Source organism: Tamandua tetradactyla, chromosome 8 (genome assembly GCF_023851605.1).
Source record: "Tamandua tetradactyla isolate mTamTet1 chromosome 8, mTamTet1.pri, whole genome shotgun sequence".
NCBI lineage: Eukaryota > Metazoa > Chordata > Mammalia > Pilosa > Myrmecophagidae > Tamandua > Tamandua tetradactyla.
In genome coordinates, this window is record NC_135334.1 from 90,398,383 (window position 1) to 90,420,766 (window position 22,384).

The 22,384-nt window shown below is 37.5% G+C and overlaps 1 long non-coding RNA gene across 1 annotated transcript in view; it reads right to left on the reverse strand.

The window, feature by feature from the left end:
* LOC143643670 (uncharacterized) overlaps nucleotides 1-13,503 on the reverse strand; it is a 30,305-nt gene extending 16,802 nt beyond the window's left edge. Inside the window, exons 1-3 of the long non-coding RNA XR_013156317.1 lie at nucleotides 13,332-13,503; nucleotides 10,851-10,958; nucleotides 9,285-9,353 (exon numbers count right to left, since the gene is read on the reverse strand). This is a non-coding gene — a long non-coding RNA (uncharacterized LOC143643670). The remainder of the gene's footprint in view (nucleotides 1-9,284; nucleotides 9,354-10,850; nucleotides 10,959-13,331) is intronic.
* Between the last annotated feature and the right edge of the window lie 8,881 nt (nucleotides 13,504-22,384).

A 22,384-nucleotide genomic window follows, 5' to 3' on the forward strand; every position in this document is an offset into this window, starting at 1 on the left:
GAATCATTTTGAAAGCAGAGATTTTTTAATTTAGTATGATGCATTCCTCTTAGAGCGTAATAGCCACTGAGGTACCAAAAGAGTTTTTGGAAATTTTGATGTCTCAATACAGAGAGTATTGAGAAAGTAAATCTCTAAAGATTGGGTTAAAAAAATGGTTGGCAACCTAATGATTTCAAATTATTTGTTTTTAAGAAAATTGAGAATGGGCCAAATCAAGATGTCATCTAATAGGTGATTAAATGTTATTTTTGAAGTTAAATCACTAGGTGATTTTTGTTATATAGCTCAGAAATAGTCCAAACAATTGTGATATTGTTATACCAAAACTTCTGTCTTTTACACTCTCATTTTTTTTTTGTTAATGAGATCTTTCAGCTCTTACATCTATTCAAACAACAGCAACAACAAAAAATAGGAATAGAATTGCTGCTAAACATTGGTTCATTTTCGTAAGAAGTAAGAAGTGTCTACAGATACTGGAACTGATTTAAAAATATCCTATCCATATTGTTAGATGCATTTCCAGTAATAATTTTTTATATTTAATAATTATTTCTCAAAATATGTAACAAATTTATAATGCTTTAATCAATTCCATTATTAATATTTATAATGATAATTCAATTCATAAGGAAATTTTACACTTAAAGCATTACAAACAAAAGAAATAGAAAATATGTCCTTTTTTTCATAAAAGTGTATAATGGGATGAATAAAAGACTCAGGCACAAAATACAATGCATTACAATAAAATTCAAGGGAAAAAGAAAACTGCAAAATTTCTGACAGTTAAAGTAGAGTCTGTTCTTATACTTTTAAATGGATGGTGTACTTATCAAATTGCTATAGACTGTAGATTCCAGTGGATATATTTAAAAGAGCAATGTAATAATTTAAAATGTCAATATTTACAATATACTGGAAAGTAAATATTTTAAAACTATTTAAACTTATGAGAATCATTTTAGACATCACCTTAAAGGGTATAGTGGGCAAAAATACTTGAAGATCGTATACTAAACTGTGTGAATTTGTGATAATTTCGCTTAGTTTACATTTAAATTTCCTAATCTGAAAAAGTAGGCATAATTATACCAAACTAATAGGTATTATGGGAAGCTAAATGAAATAGTAAATGCAAAAATCCTGGCATGAAATAAGCTCTCAATGAATGGTGGTTCCAGTCCCTCTCATTTGTCAAGTGAGGAAACCAACTGACCTTCCCCCAAAAGAGATGGAGTGAGGTCGGTTCCAGCTCCAGTAAGGGGGGCTGTGGAAGTAAGACCTAGGGTCGATATCAGCAGCCATGAGGAGAGGAGAGGGTAAAGAATCCCAGTAAGACCAAGGGACTGGGTCCAAAAGGTAGTGGCAGAGTCAGAAAGGAAACCAAGCAATTCCTCTCCTTCTGCACATACCCAGCACTCTCTATTTGTCTGGTGCTGTGTGTTAGACCCTCTCCATTCATTATACCGTTTAATCTTGTGGACAAATTTACATGAATTTTATTTTTTTAAATATTTATCTCCATGTTGCAGATGAAAAAATAGAACCTACAGAAAATTAAGTAATTTGCAGCTAATAAGTGTCTGAGGCAGGAATCCAGGTATTCCTGTTCCCAAACCTGACCCTGCCTGTCTTCAAATCTGCATGCTTAATTTCTGCTCTACATGTTCTTTCCTAAAGAAGACTGCATCAGACAGTACCACTGGGATTGGTGTCTTGGATGTAAGAATGGGTCTTCAGGTCCAGGAACTTCAAAAGCCCAGTGTCCAGTGGACAGCAAAACTTGCCAAGACCTATGCTTCTCCCAGAGTGAACTCTAGGTCAGACCCACAGGCAAGGATGGCAGCTCTCTCTCCTGGGTCAGACTCAGACAGCTACTGGTTACTTTTCAATTTCATGGATCCCAGGAAATCTACTTTATGCTCTATGGGCAGGCTACCATGAGAGGAAATCTGTCTCTTAAGAAGGTGTTCATGTGTCAACTTGGCCAAGTGGTGGTACCTGTTTGTCTAGTTGGGCAAGTGCTGGCCTGTCTGCTGCTATGAGGACATTTCATAGAATTAAATCATGATCACATTGGCTGCACCCACAGTTGATTCCATTTGTAATTAGCTAAGAGGAGGTGTCTTCTGCAATGAGTGGTGTTTCATCTAATTACTGGAAGCCTTTAAAGGAGGCTTCAGAAGAGACAGGTTCTCTTCCTGCTTTGGCTGGTGAGCCTCTCCTGTGGAATTCATCCAGACCCTCCATCAGAGTCCTCGGCTTCACAGCCTGCCATGTGGATTTTGGACTCTATGTTCCCACGGTTATGTGACACACTTTGATAAATGTTATATTTACAGATATTTCCTGCTGATTCTGTTTCTCTAGAGAACTCTAACTAATACAGAGGGTGTCCCTGATGGGGTCATTCTTGTGGGAAAGACTTGCTTGACCAAAAAAGCATCATAATACGATGTAGAAAGTTCTCTAAATTCATTGGTCATTAACATTATTTTCCCTTCTTTCTCTAATTTTCTCTGGATCTGCAACCTCAGCAGCATTTCATCTTCTTATTCTTTCATTCTCTGCTTGATGCCTTGGTACATATAATCCCTGCATTTTGGACCCTTCCCATTTCCTCCCATCTCTTACATACTTTATCCATAATTCTAATTCTGCCTCTTGGGAACTGGCTTGGAAGAGACAGAATTTTCCCTGTGTTTGTTTGTGGTTGGCAGGGTGATAGTGGAGGAATGGAAGGGAGAGAAACTGATACAGCCAAGATTATTGGGGACTCTCATATATTGAGACATTTTGTTCTTTCACCTAAATTTCTCTCTCTGACAAGATTACCATATCTTTTAGATCAAACAAATCAGAGAAACATATCTTGTTAGATCAAACAAATTAGAGAAACACAGTAGACAAAGTGCTACTTAGCGATCTATTAGAAGCAAGAATTGTCAGGAACTCATCGCTTAATCTTTGACCATTTGCCCACTGCATTTGAAGTTACAGAAGTGGTATATGCAGGGATTACTCTAGGTAAATATATACTTAATTACTGTGCTGGTTTGACGCTGTTATGTACACCAGAAACTGTGATGTACACCAGAATCCTTTCTGTGGGTGAAGACCTGTTGTGGGTGGGACTTTTGGGGAGGGTTATTTTAATTAGAGATATGACCCATCCCATTCAAGGTGGGTCTTAATTCTTTTACTGGAGTCCTTTATGAGAAGGTAAAGGACAGAAAAGCCCCAGAGATGCTAAGAGAGGACCCACAGAGGAAGCCACTGAAGGCAGAAGCTGAAAGCAAGGAAACCCAGGAAAGAAGGATGAGCAGATGCCAGCCATGTACCTTCCCATGTGACAGAGGTGTCGTAGATGCCAGCAGCCTTCTTTCAGAGAAGGTATCCTCCTGCTGATGTCTTAATTTGGACAATTTCATGGCCTCAGGCTTATAACTTGTAAGCTAATAAATCCCCATTGTTCAAAGCCAGTCTGTTTCTTGTATATTGCATTTCAACAGCTTTAGCAAACCCAAACAATTACTAATAGAACTTTTTTCTTAAAAAAAATTTACAATTTTTTCACATGATGAACTAGCCTGGACTATATGTGATTTTCAGGGGCTCCTTTTTGGTCAGACAAAAGGACAGGTTGAAATACTCTTTTTTTTTTTTTTAAATACTCTTTTCTTCACCCCTTTACTCTATGCTCCTGGATTGTACCTCTGAATTTTTAAGAGATGGCATGTAAGAGAACATTTTTACCAAAAATGTAGAAATGCCTTAAACTTCATGTCTCTTTTCTCTTGAGCTCCACACTGGCAAGTGGCGATACTGTCAATGTGATGTTACCACACCAACTGTATGGGGAAATTCACTAGTGACCCTAAGGAAAGACAGTCCAAAATAGTAGTAACCCAAAAGGAAACTCATTACAAAAGTGGGCAATTAAAAATCTTGGTTCTTCCCTCTGAAACGCGCACTCACTCCTAATTGAGTACCCTTAACCACAGCCATAAGAGTTTTGAATGAAAGCTGAAGAGGTGAGCTGGAATTCTCCCGAGGCTAGAGTGGCACACTAATAACGTGTGTTTGTGTGTGTGTGTGTGTGTGAAATATTTATGAGACATGTGGACATATGTGGGATGGATGAAACAACAAGATGTGGATGAATCACACTGCTTAATGAGCATGTCTGAAGGGTAAGAATTAAAAAATCATTTTCAACCTGAAAAAATCCTTTCACTACTTTCTAAACTCTGCATTCTGGAAAACGCTGGTTCAGGTAGATGTTAATTAAAGCTCCAGTTCTGTCGTTCAATGAACTTGAGAAATCCCGAATACCAGCACCTCTTCTTAGAAGTTCATGATCACATTAGTATATTAAAGGCTTTGAACAACCTCAGAAAAAGAAAATTTTAGTTTAAGGGGAAGCAAGCTTATTTGTGCAGAATATTTTTTGTCTTCACTTACTTTTTTTTCGGTACCACAATGTTATTCTTAATGACATTTTTCAAGAGGATTTTGAAGTGGAAGACAAATCTTCAGAAATATACAAGTCAACTTTGTAAAGAACATTGAGAGAAAATCTATGTTACTAGCTATCTAATCCTACTGTAAATTAAGATGGATACATCAGCGAATACAGAATCAAACTCACAGAGAGGGTTTTTAAAAATATAATAAATAAGCATTTCAAATTAGCAAGAAAATGAAGTAATAATTAACAAATGGTCTCAGAGGAGGTGGCTAATATATTTGGGAGATGCTTTGATTCGAGAGAGGTAAGTGGAGAAAATATGAAAATATAAGGAGAATGCTATCGATGGGGGTTTAGCAAGATGTTAGAAGGAAGAAATAGCAACATCTACTTACTTTTAATCACTCTTCATGTAATGTTAGCTTTTGAATTTCTAATATGTCTAGAACCAGTTGGAGTTATGGTACAAGTTCATTCTGTCTTCCACCACTAGATGGCAAATGGTGAAATTTGTTCCCACTTCTGCTGGGATAGATACTGCCCTCTAGTGGAAATTAAAACAAAACCTTTTTGTTGGTGTCAGTCTATTATAACTACTCTGTCTATTAAAGTAAAATAAAAATTCTGCTCCTCAGTTACACTAGCCACATTTCAAGTGTTCAATAGCCACATGTGGCTAGTGGCTTCAATAATGGATAGCACTAATATAGAACATTTTCACCAATTCTGAACATTCTATTCGATAGCAAGTAATCTAGGTTGTACCATCAAACCCGAGTCAATCAGCTGATGGAGTCCTTAAGCCTCTTGTCACCAGTCGACTGAAATTTCCAAACTGTAGAAATATATAGCATAGTGCTTTTTCCTAGAAATAAATGATTTGCTTTGTCTAACTTTTCATGCCTTTAAAATACCTCTCAAAGAGGAGTCAGTTTCAGAAAATCACAACTCAAAACATTTAACTTTAAGTTTGAATATCATGTTCAATATAATTGCTTTTATTTGAGCACAGAAAAGCACTTATTATTTTTATTAATAGAAAATATTTTTATCCTGCCCCCATTAAATTATATACTACTTGAACTAGTATTACATTTTTAGCTTCCATGTATTCTCCACTTTACTCTTTCCCCGGAATTTATTCTCCTAAATGGCAGCGAGGCAGAGAAAACATTATTGAGGTTTCGGGCTGGGAATCCAAGATACTCACTAAAGCCATTTGGAAAATGTGCTCTGTTATTTACTGTCCATGATATTTCCCCTGGACAAATGCTAAATAGTAGCACAAGAAAACCAATGAGGATTCACAAATATTTAGCTTCTGCTGGGCATGACCACATCAGTAAAAGAAACAACAGGTAGGCACCATGCCCAAGATATCCTCAACAGTTAAAACCCTCTTTTATTTACTCATTATCCTCTGCACATATTTCTTTCAAAATCACCCCAAATCTGCTTTCTGCCATGGTAGATATACTATCAAAGGTGTAATCTCTTTATTTTTCTCATGCATATACTTCCAAGCATCTTGCTGACTATTTTAGTTTTTCAGTTGCTACAGCAAATACCATGCCAGGTGTTGGCTTAAACAATGGAAACGTATTGGTTCATGGTTTTGAGGCTAGAAGAAGTCCAAATCAAGGCATCATCAAAACAATGCTTATTTTCCTGCGAACTGGTGCTCTGGGTCTGGTTTCCGTGATCCTCGGACCTGGGCTCCTCTGTCACATGACAATGCACATGGTGACTTCTCTTGGCCTCTTCCTTCTTTTCTAGGTTCTACTGACTTTCAGCACTGTCTGGCTGCGCCATTTGACTTTCTGGCTGTGACCTACCCTATAAGGCCTCCAGAATGGAATTAAGACCTATCCTGATTCACCTGGGCCACAACATGACTGAGGTAACCGCACTGAAAAGTCGTGTTAACAGGAGTTCACACCCACAGGAATGGATTAAGTTTAAGGACATGTTTTTCTAGGGCACAGAGCCCCAAACCACCAGACCAACAGAGACATCTAATTAAGGTCAATGACCTCTTTCTACTGAGTCAATTTATTCTTTTTTTACCATGAAACTCAGCATACAAAATATTTCCAAGAATGTATAACTACTTAACTATATATTTTACCTATAGAATCCTTTACAAAATACCTTTTGCCTACGTATTCTCTAGACTAGCAATTTTCTCCTATTTTAAAACAAGTCCTCCTATTTTAATGCAATATTTTCCCTCATGATCAGCCCTTGAGAACTGGAGTTTCTTGGTCAGGCCTTGGGGAAAGTGAATAAGAAGAGAGGTTTGAGAGATAAGCTGTCTCCAAGAAATCAAATATAAGACAAACAAATATAAGAGCTTGCGATGAGGTCCTAAACAGCTATTGATACATATATGCAGGGAGGTTGGGAGAAACATGATTCAGTAGATACTTTGGTGAAAAATATTTAGGGGTTTTAGTTATTCTTGATTTCAAGAATTTTGGCAGGATGACAGTGTGACTCACAGAGACCCTTCTTCTCTAAGAGCATAGGGGTAAGCCTACATAGGCCATGTCTGGACCAAGTCGCCTGCAGCCAACTGGCCCAAATGGTACCTGATCAAACCCAGCCAAAGTCAGTGCCCAGGATTTTTCACCTGGACTAAATAAAGAAAGATGGTTACTGGCTTTGTTATTGACACGTGAGATATGACACTTGCCAGTTCCTGTATTCCCTAGCATGAGAGTCCTGGAAGTGTTCACAACTGTGTTCTAGTTGTCACTCAGGCCTTTGGCCCTTTCTGTTTGTTTAAATAAGATTTTTAATCCTTGTCTTTGTCTGCTGCACATATTTCTTTCAAATTCCTTTCCTTTGTCTTTAAAAATCCTTTATCTTCCCAATACATTTCTCTTTTTGTTCAAGCTCATTTGCGTTGGCTTTTTATTGCAAACAAAAGTTTGGACTAAATATTGTTGTCAAAGGAATTAATGCAATCTTAGCCTGCAATATTATGAGGGTCTAAGGCAAGAGAAATGATAATCACATTCTATTCTAAACTGTAGCATCACATTGATTCTGGACGTCAAACTTGTTAAAGAGATTCAAAGTCACATCATATAAAGAGAGGGTGAAGGAATTGGAAATTTAATTTAGAGAACAGGGACTCCATTGGGACAATAATAGCCTGATAATGTGGTTATTAGATTTGTTTTTATACTGTTTCAAACACCTTAAAAGTGATCTAAAGTTCAACAGTGTTTCCAAAAACTTGATTTCCTCTATAGGATTTGCCTCAATCTTGAAGTATCTAGGATTGAAGAATTATTCAACAAATAGTTTCTGAGCACCTACCTCACAATGTGCTAGCCCATGGATTAGCAATTAGGGTTTAAGGAATGAGGAGAGATGTTGCCTCTCCCTTCTTAGCATTACAGCATAATTGAGGACTTGACTACTCCTTGAGATGGCCCATTTTCAGATAATTCAGAAAATCCTTCCTGGGGTCAATGGAAAAAAGTTATGGGAATACATGGATTCTTTGGGTTGTCTGAAAACGGACAAATACTGAGGAGAGTAGGATTTTAGATAAATTTAGTACATTTATTTATTTACTTATCTATTTATTTGTTAGAAAAGTTGCAGGTTTACAGAAAAATCACAAATAAAATACAGCATTCCCATATACCACCTTATTGGTGCAGTGCGTTTGTTACAATTTATGAGGACTATTTATAATTGTGCTATTAGTTGTAGTCCATCATTTACATGGGTGTTCACTCTTTGTGTTATACAGTTCTATGTTGTGTTTTTCTATTTTTATTCTAGTAACACATGTCCAACCTAAAATTCCCACTTTTAGCCATATTCAAGTATATAATTCAGTGCTGTTAATTAGGCTCACATGTAGTGCTTCCGTCACACCACCAAAACTTTTCCATCAATCCAAACAGAAACTCTGGACAAGTTAAGCATTCACACCCCATTCCTTACACTTACCACAGCCCCTAGTGTCCTATATTCTAGTTTCTAACTCTAAGAATTTGTTTATTCTAATTGTTTCATGTCAGTGAGATCATACAATGTTTGTTCTTTTGAGTCTGGCTGAGTTGACTCAACATGGGTAACGTTCTAATTCTGAGAGTCTATGAAAATAAGGATATTCTTTATATCAGTGCCTTTCCATCTGTGAGCTGAAGACCAGAAGGGGCCCAAGGAGTACATGAATCAACATATACTTTAATAATCGTCTTAGATTGGATATGTCATATTGCCAGTACTACAATGCTGAAGGTCACTGAACTTTTCATTCATTCATCAATTCATTCAATATGTATTGATCACCTACCATGTCTCAGGTACTGTTCTAGAAATTGGGGGAAAAGAGAACAAAAATTTCTTCTTTCATGACACTTCCTTTCTAGTGGGAAAGTTTTAAATTTGGAAAAGCTGTGGCATTTGCAATATTCAGTTTTATTTGCCCTATATTTTTATTGGAATGTCCGATTGCAAATTCATGATTCTTTTTTAAATTTGGTGGTGGGAAGTCTGTGCTTTCATCTACAAAGTTGACATACAAGTTGTTAGGGTGTAAATGATACCCTATAAGATCAAAAATGTTTAGAATTTTATCTTGGCTTGTTGTTGTGAATGAAGTTTAATTTAAGTGAAAATCACATTATTTCGCTATGTTCACACACTAAAAAGAGTTTCTTGTATATGGAAGTTAATTTAAAGTGAAGCAGACCTGTTCAAAAATAATAAGATGTCTGTTTCTATGGTAACAGCACCAGAACAGCCCAGGAAGAGGAAGATTTCAAAAGCTTCACTTAACCTGTCCTCGAAATTCTTTGTTTCCTGACGATCTCAGAAGATTCCAGCATCCTAGGGCATACAGCATCAGCTGTGAGAGAAGAAAAGATTGAACTCCATTCTTTATCCCTTCTTTGCACATTCTAATATGTGAGGGCAAGACTATAGAGAGCCATTAGCTAAAGTACATCTTAACAAGAAGGCGGTTAAAATTAGTGAATACTGCTGACTATTCCTGTTCTGCACAGTGGTCACAATTAGGCAATGCCAGCATTCCAAATTATGCTAAGAAAAATCAATATATAATAGATGATATCTGTGTGGATCATTCTGAAAGATTGCTGGCCTATAAACAGAAAAAGAAGGGCCTGGCAGTATTAATATATTTAAAAGAAAGATCTGTGAAAAGAATACAGTGAGTTGGCATGAATATGGCAAACATGGAGTGAAAGAGGAAGATTTCGGCAGCGTTTATAAGTATTGTCTAGGAATGGAGAGAGACTAAATCTGGGGGATTAGACATTGAATATGGGGAGACAACAAAATAATTGCTTGTTAGTCGTATCTTTGCTAGGGGACAGAGATTCTTTAACAGATTTTAGCATGGCTTGAATGAAATCTCTCTAGTTTATACATTTTCCATGCTTGCCAAGTAATTTTTTTTAATTTCTTAATTTGCCTCTTGATTATTCAGCTGCAAAGAAGTAGATGCAAGGATACTATTAAGAGAAGAAGTATATCTTCCGTTGTAAATGAATAAATTTCCATGGGGTTGGGAAGATACAATCAGTGAATTTGGGTACACAATATGCTTGATAGCAATCATTTTTATTCTAAATTAGTAAATTTGACCTTCTGACTTATACGTGCTTTCTCGATATTTTAAGGTCTTCTAGCTCAGGTTCATGCATTTTAGCATGGGTTGAATGAAATCTCTCTAGTTTATACACTTTCTATGCTTGCCAAGTAATTTTTTAATTTCTAAATTTGCCGGGGGTTTTTCTAAAGACCAGAAAAGGAGACCACAACTTTGAACAATGATGCCGTCCCCTGAGAGTCTACCTAAACAATTAGTTCTTCATGCAGGTGAATTATCTTCTGGTGGTCCTTTGATCTAGAAATGTCAGATCATTGGAAAAGTGGAAGAGTAGTTTCTCTCATTAGTTGCTGGCCAAATTAAAAAAAAAACAACCAGAAACAAATAAAACCCCTTTGCCCAGATATATGGCTTTATTTCCACCTCATCTCTGAAAATCCAATCTCAGACTATACATACGCTTAGATGATTAAATATAGTACACAACTAATCGAGGAGAATTGCATTTTTCATGATAGATGCCAATTAAAAACTCCAAGATTTCAAATGTTTACCTTCAATGACCTTTAGGAACTTTTTAGTTGTTGTTAGCATTCTAAGTGGTTTGATTAGGAACTTTTTTTCAGGCTTAACTCAGTTGCAAATATGGCTTAAGTTGTATTATTGTTCATCACAGATTGGCTATAAACTAAACTCTGCCTACAGATTGGCTATAAACTAAACTCTGCCTACAGCAAAATATATTGGATCTAATGACAAATCTATAAGTACCTTTTAATTTTAAATAGTTGATAAGCGGGATGCGGAGCCCAGTACAGAGTTGGGTTCATGAATCAGGAGACTTGGAGATGTTCTTGTTACTAAATGCTTGGGCACATGCTATCAAGGAAGGCCAAAAGCAGAAAAAAATCCTGTCAGTAGGAAGCTTCAGGTACCTCACAACAGCCAGATAGTATAAAAATGGAAATAAGCCACTAATAACCTATTCAAAAGAAAACCAGATTGTTCAGTAGAAAAACACATTTCTTGGAATTCGAATCACCATCATAAATCTTTTGCTAATGGATTGGATTTTATTTTCCCAAAATGAAAAAGTCTTGTTTGTTTTTTATTATAAAAGCAATGAGATTAATGGGAAAGATGTGGTATAAGCACACATTTATCCATGCCTAATATTTACAGAAATGAAGCAAATGAGTCACTAAGAAAAAGAAAACTTCGTTAATGCTGAAAGTAGGGCAGGCTTCATCTGTAGATGGTACAGCCTCAGGAGACAGATGCCAAAGCACAAGATTCTCTTACTGAAGAGCACAGTGGGTGGGTGGGGGATTACACGAAGTGGATGAGTAGATGCAGAGGGACCTCAGTGGTCATTTTCAACTAGAGGAGCAGGAGCTGGTGATAGGCAGAGGCTGCAGGAAGGATGGAAAACACCTACCTGGTGTGGAGGGCATCTTGGAAGAGATAGTGTGCAGCTGAATGGCACCATTGTATTTTTCTGAACTAATCTCCTAAGCAGTAGGGATCCACAGGCGAATCTTTTTGCAGGAATAATAGTACTGAGTCATAAAATTAAATGTGCACTAGCCCTTTAAAGAGAAGGGCCAATAATGAAAATATATCCTACATAAAAGGCAATGAAATAAACCCACATTTAAAGGATACTCTCTCCATTGAACGGGGAGTAGCACAAAACAAGCCAATAATGCAAGATTTTCTGTAAATTAGGAAAGAATACAGAATAGGGTTTTCTGAACTGCAGTTTTACATGGACACAGCCATCCACCAATTCACCATAGGTAAGAAAATAGTAGAAGGGAGAATGCATATTGTAGACATCCAAACTTTTATCTCTCATGCTAATAGATAGATTAAAATAGTGCTCAAGTAAATAGGAAGAAGAATCAAGGAGATTCTATCCCTATGAGTCTACATTAAGAACTACATATGCAGAAAAACATCTAGCATGGAAACCATACAAAACTTTATAGCACAAAGGAATTAAAGGGTATTTTATGTAAAACATGGATAATATAACATTTTGGAACATTTACTTTAGGAAACAGAAAAAAAATCTAATTATTTTGTTCTTTCAAGGAAATTAAAGAAAATAAGAATTAAAGCAGGAGATTTTGCAATAGACTGAAATGAAAAAGCTACTGGCAAAGCTAAGAAGATAAGGAAGAAAATGATCACTTCTGACATAAATAATATTGTATCAACATTAATTTAGTATTTTCATAATTATATTATGCTTATGTAAGATGTTAATATATATTTCACTGATGAAGCATATGTCTTGAACATTGGGATGTAGAAGTTACTCAATAATTAGCAGTTGAACAAATGAGTAAATTTCATTTGTAGTGCTGTGGCATAGTGATAAAAAGCTCTATCAGAAAAATTATTGGTACAGTGGTAAAGAGAATTATGCAGGGACCTATTTTAAAAATACAGAAATCTAGGTTCCACCCTGTATCTATTAAATTAGAATTTCTGAGAAAATAATCACAGTGATACAATGTGATACTAATGAGAGACTTCAACATATCTTAGTTCTTGACAAATTACATAAATAAGAAAAGTCCATAGAAAATCGTAATCCTATAATTAACAACCTTAATTTAATATGGTGATTTTTAAACAGTTTAAAAACTGTGGAGTTATTTCTTCAATGTAAATATTACATAGACTCTCAAGGATTAAGAGAAGCCGCTCTGCTACTTGTTATTTGGCTATTTATTTAGCAAATGCTTTCGGAAGCAATTTTCAATCACTTGTGATGGACAACAGCTCATATTCTGAACGTGCTCTATGATGAGCTCCTGTTCTCCATCACAATCTAGGCCAAAAGGCCTTTGATCTGCTGTCCCTCCTGCAGAGCATCACACTGATTTGATAGACTGATGACATCATGTTGTTTGTCCCTGATGAGCAGAAAGTGCTCTCAATGCCCGTGGAAGACATATGTGCCCCAGAGGGTGGGGAGATTTTTAAGGTCAAATGATCTGGAGCAGCCTGTAATGGCTCTCCAAAATAAGGGCCAAGTTATTGTGATTTACACTGTGCAATGAAAGAGATATAATGTTTGGTAGGCAGTATAATTGGACTACTTTTTCAATTCATGTTTTGCATTATCAGGGTATGCTGCCATTTTATGGTACTGAGTCCCTGATAGATAGAACACAGGGATGCTGGAACCAAGGCTAGAAGTAAGAGTGGTGCCTCTTCCTCTCACACCCAGTGACTCACCTGGGGACTTGGGGCTTCTTATCCCAACCACTGCAGGCTCAGCAGTTCCATCTACCCTGATTTCTGGTGGGGGGGAGAGAGTATGGGGTGGGAGGAGGGATGCTTCCAGCAGGGATGCAGTCAGGATTCTACCAAACCCAAGCTATGGCTACTGCCAGGTAATTGTTGTCCCCTCCTGCCAATAGTACAGCAGATAAAGAAAGGAGTCACTGTATTGTGGGGTAGTTAACCCTGATTATGATGGGGAGGTAGGATTTCTGCTGCATGATGGAAGCAGAGAGGATACTATCTGGAACCCAGGGGGTCCACTGGGGCATCGCTTGGTGCTCCCATACCCAGTTTTAACTGTGAATAGATAATTACAACAAGGACAACCTGACAAGAGTATGATAACTTGAGGCTCAGGCTGCTTTGAGATAAACATTTGGGTCACTTCACCAGGAAAGCAATCTAGTCCAGCAGCAATGCCATCTAAGGGTGAGAAAACCTGAAATGGTAATATTGAGTATGGCCTGAGATCAATTGCACAGCCAAGGCTGTAGCTTATTCCACTAACTTTCCTTTTATAAAGTCCTCATTTACCCCAGAAATTGTCTGTAGCCACCATTCTGAAGATTCACTGGAGTAGACCTAGAGTGAGGTGTGGATCTGAGCAGTACAAGGACTATAGGAGACATTGTCCCCACTCTGTCTGTATTCCCTTGGGTCCCTTTTACCTTTCTATATTTCTCTGCCAGAGAGCTGCTTTCAGGTCTCTGGAGCCTGCTTTGTCTATTAATACAGCGATCCAGTTATTCCTGGGAATTCACAAGGCCAAGGTTCAGCTCTTAACTAATGGGTGATGGATATGGAGAATGTAAATAGCCCTGCTGATTTGCGTCTGCTCAGAACAGAGATTTTGACTCTATACAACCTTTAAAGCTCTTCAAGGGAGTGAGCCAAGTTAATCTTCATGGGCTTTTCTTGTTGTTGCACTTCTGTGAAGTTTTTTTCTGTCCCCACTCTCCTGCCATTTTTTCTTGGTAACATTTCTTAATAAATCACTTTCATAGGCTCTAATTCTGAGGAACCGATCACAAAAACTGATAGTATGGTTGGGATTTAGGGATTAAAATTGGTTGGAGTAGAATCTCACCAGCCTGACAGGATGGTCATTTGAATCATTGCTAAGATGGTTTATAGTCTTTAACACATGCATATTTCTTAACATCTGAGTTTGTAGATGGAAATGCATGTGCAACACATACTACAGGTAGCATTAAATATTTTGATGTGTTTAGACGCTGAGAACTTCTAGTTAGACTACTAAATCTGTCCTCTCACTCTACAAATGAAACGAAATTTTGGGCCACTTCTTGATCCAGGTTTCTTCATTTTCTTGCAGTTCTGGAAGACCAAAGAAAAAGAGTCTGCTACAAGACAGAATGGACACCCTACCTATTCCTCTGGCTTCTCTTTATTTTCTGTTCTCTTCTACCTTCCTGAAACTCGCAGCATCATGGTGCATGTATGAACTCCAATCCTTCAATGGTTTTGCAGTGTAGCCCACAAAGGGCTAAGGTTTTCAGTGAGAAAAAAATGTGACATATGGGAGAGTCCAGGAATGTCAATAAATTTAGCACCTGTATTCTTGTGACCATGAGCAAAGGGAAGTCAATTAAGGCCACCTATTCTGGTCTTCTAACCTTATGAAATGTTTAAGAAAAGAGAGAGAGAGAGAAAAGAAACATTCCTAGGGTTACAAATGGATCTGATCTGGTTGGATATTGCTAGTGCCAAGCGTACACATGAGATACAGCCTCATAGCTTGAGAAGAAACCAATCCAATCCTTCATTAACTATTGGGAAACCTAGTCCCAGAAAGGGGAGAGGGTTCATGGATGAATTGAGGCTAAAATCTGAAATGAATTCTAAGTTTGTTTTTAGTAAATAGGAAAAATACTCATTTATATGTTAATTTTTATCTGGACATCTATATTGAACTTTTATCAGTTTTAATAACTTCGTACATGAGCTTCTGAATAAATGAGATTATCACACACAAATAATGGTGTTTTGTTTTGTTTCCTGCATTTCAATATTTATCCCTTTTATTTTTCTTGCCTTCAGATATTATTTAGGACTGCTAGGATCCTGTTGAACATTTACAATGATGATTTTCCTTGTCTAGTTCCTGATTTTAATAAGAATGCCTCTAATGTTCTATCAGTAGGTATGGCATATGCTAAAGATAGAAATCCCTTATTAAGTTAAGGAAGTGATCTTTTATTCCTTATTTGTTAAGATTTTTCTTTTCATTTTCTCTGTTTGTTCACTAGCTTGCTTGTTTTGAGGAAGGAGTTTTCAATTTTTTATAGAGGTAGTTTAACATAATTACTGAGAGACCTGTTTCTGGAGATGGATTAGATTTCAATCCTTGCTTTACCATATACCACTGGTTTGTCCCTGGGCAAGCTACTTAATTTTTCTGTCACTCGGGGAAATGGGTACATTATCTAACTAATAAAGTGATAATTAAATGAGAGACTAGGTATAAAGCTTGTGACACATATTAAGTGCCCACTATGTACGACCAGAGTACTAGCCCAGCCTTGACTCTTTTGTTGTTTTCCATGTCAAACAACTCCACAGAATCATGCGATCTTAGTTTTAATTTAATCCAGTGATTTCTAAACTACTTGCTACTGTGAAGGTACTTAGGAGATGAGATTTGCATCTTCGGTCAATTAACTGGATCTAAATGGACAGAGGAGATTATCCTCAGAAGTATGAATAACTTCCTCATCCAATGAGTTTGCAGGTCTTAAAAGCCAGAAGTAAGGATTTCAGAAGTCAAAAGGACAATTTCTGTCTCAACTTCAGCATTGGCTCTGGTTGGATTTCAAGCCAGCAAGCTCTCCCTGGGGAATGTGGAGTAAGGTCTTCAACATCACTTAAAAAAATATATGAAAAAATATATACTTTTCACAATATCATCACATAGTTGTGTCTTCATCACCATGATAATTTTTTAGAACATTTGCATCACTCCAGAAAAAGAAATAAAAAGAAAAAAGGAAAAAACCCTCATACTTACCATACCCCTTACCCCTCCCTCTCATTGACCACCAGTGTTTTAATCTACCCAATTTTTTTAACCGCTTATCCCCCCTATTTATGTATTTATTTTTCATTCATATTTTTTTGCTCATCTGTCCATACCCCAGATAAAAGGAGCATCAGACACAAGGTTTTCACAATCACAGTCACATTGTAAAAATTGTTATCTTTATACAATCATCTTCAAGAATCAAGGCTACTGGAACCAGAAGTTTCAGGTACTTCCCTCCAGCCACTCCAATATACCATAAACTAAAAGGATATATCTCTATTTGCATACGAATAATCTCCAGGATAACCTCTTAACTCTGTTTGAAATCTCTCAGCCACTGAAACTTTATTTTGTCTCATTTCTCTCTTCCTCCTTTTGGTCAAGAAGGCTTTCTCAATCCCATGTTACTGGGTCCCCAGGTCATTCTGAGATTTCTGTCCCATGTTGCCAGGGAATGTCATGTCCCATAAGAGGGGAGGGCACTGAGTTCACCTGCCTACTTGGCTTAGAGAGAGAGGCCACATCTGAACAACAAAAAAAGTTCTTTGGGGGTGACTCTTAGGCCTAATTTTAAGTAGGCTTAGCCTATTCCTTGCAGGAGTAAGTTTCATAGGGGTGAACCCCAAGATCGAGGGCTCAGCCTATTGATTTGGTTGTCCCCATCACTTGCAAGAATATAAGAAATTCTCCAAATGGGGAAGATGAATATTTTCTCCTTTCTCCCCAGCTCCCTAAGGGGACTTTGCAAATACTTCTTCATTCACTGCCCAAATTACTATGGGAAATATCGGGACATCACACTAACCTGGACAAACCAAGAAAATCTCATGCCCTATTCAAGATTCTTGCTTCTTACGGTGTTAACTAAACTTACTGTGCTGGTTTGAAATGATATATGTACCCTAGAAAAGCCATGTTTTAATCCTAATCCCGTTTTGTAAAGGCAGCCATTTCTTCTAATTCCTATTCAATACTGTATGTTTGAAACTGTAATTAGATCATCTCCCTGGAGATGTGATTTAATTTAGAGTGGTTGTTAAACTGGATTAGCTGGAGGCGTGTCTCCACCCATTTGGGTGGGTCTTGATTAGTTTGTGGAATCCTATAAAAGAGGAAACATTTTGGAGAATGGGCGAGATTCAGAGACAGCAGAGCAGAATGAAACAGCCACAAGAAGCAGAGTCTACCAGCCAGCGACCTTTGGAGATGAAGAAGGAGAATGCCTCCCTGGGAGCTTCATGAAACAGGAAGGCAGGAGAAGAAGCCAGCAGATGATGCTGTGTTTGCCATGTGCCCTTCCAGATGAGAGAGGAACCCTGACTGTGCTCACCATGTGCCCTTCCACTTGAGAAAGAAACGTTGAGCTTCATCGGCCTTCTTGAACCAAAGTATCTTTCCCTGGATGCCTTAGATTGGGAATTTCTATAGACTTGCTTTAATTGGGATATTTTCTCGGCCTTAAAACTGTAAACTAGCAACTTATTAAATTCCCCTTTTTGAGAGCCATTTTGTTTCTGGTACATTGCATTTCGGCAGCTAGCAAACTAGAACACTGACCATACAAGTTAAATTAGATAACGCACTACCCAAAATATAAATTTTGCACTAGATAAACATCTTCCCCTTTGGCCTCACACCGAAGTTGAAGTTTTAAAATATGAATGATATCATCCCCCCTGTATTCTGATCTGCCTTAGTCCTATCTACATCAGCTTCATTCATCTCTCTAGTCAAAGTCTGATACCTTTTCAACTTTGTAAATAGTTCCTGTATGGGGTACTGCTGACTTTCATAGATTCAGAGCTCTAACTCGGAGTCTCAGGTGTAACATGAATACCTGAATAAACATCATTTTTTATTGGTGTTTCCAGCTTGCTATCTGCCCTATAGACTTTGGACTTGTCAGCCCAATTGTTTACAATACCTCTATTTACATATAAACATAAATATATACATATGCATATACATTTACATATACCCTATTATTCTGTTTCTCTGGAGAACCCTAACTAATAAAATAATATTACCAACTTTTTATTTACCAAGTAATTAAAAATGACTTTAAACAAAACAAACAACTAAAACAATATAACCATAAAATGAAATATATTTTAACACCTTGATTTTAAAATAATATGTGGTTTTCTAAAGTGAATAAATGCAATGTTTTGAGGAACTTACTTATAATATTGCTCTGTTTTTTCCTTCATTTGCCATTGACCAGTGAAAACAAAGTGGTTGAGTGAGTTTGGAACCTTTGATCCAGGCTTTTACTGAACACTTCCAGAGATAGGGTGTTTCATTTCTGAACAATCTTATTAAAATTATTCTTTGAACCGGCTTCCTTATAACTTCAGTTCAGTGCTGCGTGTATTGCTGTACAGAAGCAACAAAGAGTAAATTTGCTTTCACTTTCAAACAAATACCTATCAGATATTTGAGACTGTTTTTCTTCCCTCTTCTGCTTCAATCTTCTTTCTTTGAATATACCATAGCTTGTCAAACTTCTCCTAATTTGCAGAATCTCCTAATTTATAATGATAGGATCATTGGTTTAGGTAGGTTTAGGTAGGAACACTTGGTGGGGTGTGAATATAACATGTAGCCTGCTTAGTCAGAAACAAACTTGGCTAAAGGAAACTGCTAAAAGAGGATAGCTCAACTTGTTTTGAGGTTAGAAGGCAGTATAAAGGAGTTAATGTTAAAAATATAGACTTGGACATCAGACAAGATTGGCTTGAGCTCACGCTCTGTTATTTACTAACTATGCAGCTTTGGGCAATTTCTTTAACCTCTCTATGTCCAAATAAGGTTTAAATGATTCAATTTATGAAGATCTTAGACTGGTGCCTGGCACATGGTAAATGCTTAATTAATGCTACATGATCTTATTATTATTACTCATTTTAGGGACCTGCCTCTTGACTGAAATTATTTGGATCCAGCCAGTCCAGAAATCTATTTATAATAATGTTTGAGGACATTCTTTAATTCAGGATTATAGAACAATAAAAAAACATAAACTGAGAAAGCCTGAACCCATATTATGGGATGAGGTATCCATAGTGAGTATGTATGGGTGACTTCAGGACAATTCGCTGCATGGGGGAGCATCTTCTCTTTTTGGCTCATGGAATAAGAACTTCTTACCCATATACCATCTCAGGGAAGGGCTGGGGAGGGCCCTTCAACCCTTCTTTCCTCCTATTTTTCTCATTCCTTTCCACAGCAGGAGGAGTGCCTTGTTTGATGGATGGAATTTAAGAGAATATGACAGCAGTTGAACTTTAATAGGGAATGGATCTTTGCAATAGGGTGGATTTGTTTCTCTTCCCTTTTTGGGCTTCTTGCTGATAGGGAGTCAGCATGTTGAAAGCCTGTTTTACCCTGCCTGAGGAAGGCAGGAAGGTTTCTGATTCCTGGGTTTTAGCTTCTTCATCTATGTCTGCATAGCCAAATCAGGCCAATTCTTTATCTCCAATTCAGGGGGAAGCTCCACTTTGGTCTCTGGTCTAGACCACTTTCTCCAATCTTTTAAAAAGATTGATGTTTTAATCCAACTCTTAATGTTACTCTCCAACCATGACCACTATAAAATGAAATTCTGATATTTATTTCTATTTCTTCATCCATTGATTGTCATTAATTTTTCACCCACTCCTGTCATTCATATACACATCCATTCAACCAATATTTATTGAGTGCTCAACAGGCATCAGGAACTCTCTTGGGTACTACAGATGCAATAATGTACAGAGCAGATTAAAATTCCTGTCCTTTGTGAGACTTATATTCTAGTAGGGCATTGGGCAATAAACAATATAAGTAAATAAAATACAGAAGTACGTAAAATAAAAAGTACACAAAGTAAGTGCCAGTGAGAAAAAACAAAGCAGGGAAAAAGGCTAGGAGGTGTTGAGTGGGATGAGTGGGATGGTGATTGGATTTTGGATTTGGTGCCCAGGTTGGGTATCACTGCAAGGTGACAATTGAAAAAAGGACTGAAGGAACGAACAGAAGGAGCAAACCCTGAGGCTATCTGGAAGAACCCTGATGGATGAAGATGATGTGAACTCCAGACATGGGAGTGTGCAGAGATGGTGGGTATGGTCGATAAGAAATTCAGCACTTCAGCATTTAAGAGGAAACTTTAGAGGGTTCTGGGCAGAGGATTGATATATGTCTTAAATTTTGACAGTGCACAGAAGAGACAAAATCCTAGCCCTCATAAAACTTATATTCTAGTAGAGGAGGCAGACAATAAACAAAATAATAAGTATAAATGTATAGAATTGAAGGTGATAAATGCTACTACCAAGAGAAAAAAAAGCAGAAAGAGAAGACATTTTATCAGTGTTAAGGATAGATTATTGGGGGGTGCAAAGGTAGTTCAGTGGCAGAATTCTTGCCTGCCATGCGGGAGATCCGGGTTGGATTCCCAGCTCATGCACTTTCCCAACACAAAACAACAAGCAAACGGAGAAAGAAACATCAAACAAACAAAAACTTCAACAAATAGTGCTGCAATAACAGGATACTCACATGAAAAAAGAATGAAATGTGACCCCGGATGTACAGCATGCAAAAAAAAAAAAAAAAAAGAGAGATAATATTATTGGGGGGAGGTAAAGAGGGGGCAAGAGTGGAAGTGGAAAGACAAGTTTGAAGTTACTGCAGTAATTGAGGCAAGAGATGGCAAGGGTTGCTGGGACTATGCAGTAGCAGAGGAGATGGTGGAACATGGTCAGACTCAGGACATACTTAGAAGACAAAGCCAAGGTTTAGGGCTGTGAACCTGGAAGGAGGGAGTTGTCATGACCTAAGATGGGGAAAACTCTAGGAGGAGCAGTTTGGCAGAAACCTTAGGAGCTCATTTTGGTCCTGTTAAGTTTGTAAGGCCCATTATATATTCAAGCAGAGTGTTGAGGGGGCAGTACGGAGTTTAGAGAGAAGAGTTGGCATGAATTTTTCTTTTTCAGGTCTTACTTTTCTTGAGCCATACTTCTCCACTGGGATGGAGTGAAGAGCATTGGATCTAAAGGTTGGTTGCCTGTCTTAAGTCTGACTCCAGGGCTTGTGAGCTCTGTATTCTCAGGCACTAATTAAACCTCCCTGCCTCAATTTTGTCAGCAGTAAAGTAAAAAATAATTATATCTCATAGGATTGTTGGGAGAATGAAATGAATTAATACTTCTCATGAACTTGGCAGTGTCTGCAATGAAATCATTATTTCAAAGTTATAATAGTAGTAGCTACATTATATAGCCCTCACTTTATGTCAGGCACTGGTCTGAGATCTTTTCATATATTAACTTATTTTATTGTGATCCCCATTTTGTAGATGGGAGATGGCTTGGAGAGGTTATGTTACACAGCTGGCAGGCAGCAGAGCTGGGGTTCAAGCCCAGGGAATCTGGCTCCAAAGCCCATGAACTTAAATACCATACTACATGACCTCTCAAAACCTGTTATGCATAAGTATTATTTCCTTGGGTTGTTCCTTCTTCGTATTAGGGCATCCATTCTTAATCTCCTTATGAACTTGCTCAAAGTTCACTTAGAGTTCCAGTGTTTATCAATCATTCTTCTAAGAAGTATTGTTACCTCCAATATACTTTGAAAAATGCTAGTGACTAATTTATAATTGCCCTAAGAATGACCTTTCTCTCTACTTTTTGGGTCCTGTTCCTACCCGTCTTGCTCTAATTTGAGCACTCTGTCTTCTGCCTTCTGCATCTGGGTCATCAGCGCTCTGCCCTTGCAGTTGCAAAGGAGGGATTCAGCTCCACCTACTTTATTGGGAAGAGTTAATTCCTGGTTGGGAGTCTATTGCCCATGGCTGCCGCCACTTGAGGGCCTTCCTGTTTTACCATTTCATGTCTACTCTTAAGTGGACAATAGTTGCATATGTAAGTGGTGACTCAAACACTTGGGCTCACTTCTTTTTTTTTTTTTTTTTTGG